General features: G+C 32.3%; 1 long non-coding RNA gene across 1 annotated transcript; it reads right to left on the bottom strand.

Moving 5' to 3' along the window:
- Window positions 1–2,637: 2,637 nt before the first annotated feature.
- Window positions 2,638–3,292, bottom strand: LOC109862526. Its single transcript, XR_002251151.1, has 3 exons — window positions 3,011–3,292; window positions 2,898–2,939; window positions 2,638–2,805 (listed from the first exon to the last, which is right to left on the bottom strand). It is a non-coding gene; the product is annotated as an uncharacterized LOC109862526 (long non-coding RNA).
- Between the last annotated feature and the right edge of the window lie 98 nt (window positions 3,293–3,390).

Below are 3,390 nucleotides of genomic sequence, written 5' to 3'. Positions count from 1 at the left end.
GATTTATTTTGAATGTGTAATCGAATGTAAAAACAATCTATGCTTTCCTCGTATTGGCCTTTCTCTTACCCATTACGTTATTTATTCACATTTATTTATACTTACCACGTAAGCAAGAAAAAATGCACAATATACACTGCACTCTCACTACGTGTACTACCTGTGGAAACATGATAAATTTGTTTGTTCATCCACACTACAAAGTTATTTAAGATATAAAAAAATACTAACCACGTAAGCAAGAAAAATGCACAATATAAAGTAAATAGCACTCTCACTGCACTCTCACTGCGTGTATTACCTGTGGAAAGATAATAAATTTGTTTATTCATGCACACTACAAAGTTATTTAATATATTAAAAATAAAAAAACATACGAGAACAATGCGATACCACTTAATAAACAAATGTCCATTTATTACTATATACATAACATATAAAGTCACTTTTTCAAGATTGGACAGTCAATTGTGGAACATGGACTGCATTCCGAGTTAAGGCCGAAGCACAGAACAGATAAATGCGCGCATNTGCGTAACTTGGAACGCAGCCATGTTCATCATTATTCATGTCTTATAGACTACCTACAACACAGAGTGATTTCCCTTAGGTAACCAACCAATCAGATTGATCTTATATTAAATAACCAATCAACGAGCGCTACTATGCAAAGAAACAAACGAACACGCGGGATTTGTCACAGTATCACCACAACGGTCTACAATTACAAATAAGTAAGTATATAAAAAAATAAGTATATTATTACATTAAATTGTTATTAACAATATCATTTATTGTAAATTGTAAACTTTTCGATTTTCAGAATTGAGTAAGGAAATAGATATCGAGGAATTCGAGGCCGACTTCGAGGAACAGATACAAGAAATGAATTTGGACAAAAATNTTAAACTTGAAAATCGTAAACTAATGGAACAGTTAAAAACGTTGCAAATGAAATATTCACAACTGGAAAAAGAGAAAAAAGAAACAAAAGAACCAACCACCTCACAAGCCAGTTCTTCACAAAAACGTAAGTACCAACAAACCATATACATTGTTTATATTCATCTCTCTCTTTCTCTGTTTATTGTATATATATAATATATTTATTGAAGAAAAAAAGAAACTAAGTAAAGATAACACTGACAAATTTGCAGATAGACAAGAAAAGCGTATGTACTAACAATTATTTACATATATATGTGTTCTTTTTTTTGGAAAATATATAGAAAAGGTCACCCCCCTCCGATTTCAATGAGCTTGACATATGTTGTCAAAGACACCTTCCTGAGTAACAATCCGTAAATTTTAGCCGTCGCTCGTTGTTAATAAAAAAGTTATGAACAATTGAAGTTTGAAAACTAAGGCTGCTGCTTACACGCTTATAACACGAACAAAAAGAATGAAAAAGTAGCCTTCAAGATATCGTACATACTAAATATTTACTTTACAAAGACGTATAATGTCAATAAGTATGTAGAGGTCGGAAACAAATGTTATGATGTATTTCTCACTCCTTTTTATATTCAATATTGTTTTATATTAAACACGTAATCTCTGATTACGCGTTACGCGTTACGCAAAAAATAACAGTGTATGGGATCACATCCTACTTTTTTCATGTTTTTTATGTTGGTGTTGTAAACGTGCCCCCCTACAATCTAACCTAACCCTAACCTAACCTAAACTTTTCTTTCTGCACTTCCCCTCGCAAAATTTTCACTCATATCTATTGAAGAAAGAAAAGTTTAGGTTAGGTTAGGGTTAGGTTAGATTTTAGGGGGGTGCAGGGNGGCGCAACCCCCCTGCCTACACGTTTACAACACCGACAAAAAGATTCGAAGAATCACGAAGAAAAAATTGTACACAATATCGCAAAATAAAAACTTAGTTTTCAGACTTCAATTGTTCATAACTTTTTTATTAACAACGAGCGACGGCTAAAATTTACGGATTGTTACTCAGGAAGGTGTTTTTGACAACATATGTCAAGCTCATTGAAATCGGAGAGGGTGACCTTTTCGATATATTTACCTTTTTTTTATATAATCTATATATATTTTTGTTGCAGAAAAAAAGAAAATACAAACTGAACTATCCGAAGATGAAGATTCTGCAGATGACAATAAAAGCCTACAAGAAAATAAGCGTAAGTATCACAACACATACTTATACATCTCTCTCTCTCTCTCTCTCTCTCTCTCTCTCTCTTTTTCATATATATATATTTTTTCAGGAATAAGAGGAACAAGAGGCGGAAAAAAAAAGATTGACCTGGATTCAAAATCATGGTTGCGGCCGCGGCCGTGGTTCTCGTGGCTACGGTCGCTCTAATGTGTTTAATTTCTTTTAATTTAGTTATATCTTTTGCTATTTGCTATTGCCACTCGTCACTCTTCTCTTCATTTAGTCTATTTGTTCTGCAAAAAAACATTTATATATATATTAAGTATAGACAGAGAGAGAAAGAGGGGGAGAGAGAGGGAAGTAAGCGATGTGTATGTGTATGTATGGTTAGATAACGTTTATTTTGTAAAATATTGCCATTGGTTTTATTTTAAACAGCATGATTGTAATACATATATGTATGTTTTATTATAAATCTACGACCGATGATCTACAATCATCTTTCTTTCGTAAAATATGTTAAGTTCTTTTGCGTGTTTTTACGAGGTTATGTACAAATATAAATCTTTCTTTTATTTTTCAGAAAAAGAGGATAATTGTTCCACTGCAATTTCCAAGTTTAAGAGTTTGTTCCAGATTCATTTGTTGTATCCTCAATATCCATTTTATTATTCATTTCTGAAAGAAACAAAAAAATGTATATATAAAAGAAAGAAAGAGAGAGTGAGAGAGAGAGACAGATATGTATAAGTATGTGTTGTGTTACTTACGCGTATTTTCTTGTAAGCCTTCATCTGCAGGATCTTCATTCTCTGAAAAAAAATATACGGATATTATAAATATATATGCATGTAAAAATAAAAAAAACTGTAATTGTACTTACTTTTCTCTTTTTCCATTTGTAAATACTTCATTTGCAATCTGTTCCTCGAAGTCGGTCTCGAATTACTCGATATCATTTCTGATTGGTAGCGCTACTTTCAGAATATTTTATAAATCAAAACGCGAAAGAATACCTTTATCATCTTATATCTTTCCGGTTCTTTTCCATTAATCGCAATTCGCACTATATCACTGATTATTCTTATTTTAAGTTGACACNAACATTTGTGTTTTAACATTGATTCATGTCGTTCACTATCGGTTCAACATCTTTGTATGTTAATTGAAGGGGGCGTGTTCCGTTTGACCACAGTACGATTCGACACCGATCGATTCGACACCAAATTATTGGACACAAAATTATTGGACACAGATTTATTC

This window comes from Pseudomyrmex gracilis, unplaced genomic scaffold (genome assembly GCF_002006095.1).
Source record: "Pseudomyrmex gracilis isolate BER0280 unplaced genomic scaffold, ASM200609v1 scaffold_1915, whole genome shotgun sequence".
In the NCBI taxonomy this organism is placed as follows: domain Eukaryota; kingdom Metazoa; phylum Arthropoda; class Insecta; order Hymenoptera; family Formicidae; genus Pseudomyrmex; species Pseudomyrmex gracilis.
This window is presented reverse-complemented; position numbering and strand designations above follow the sequence as displayed.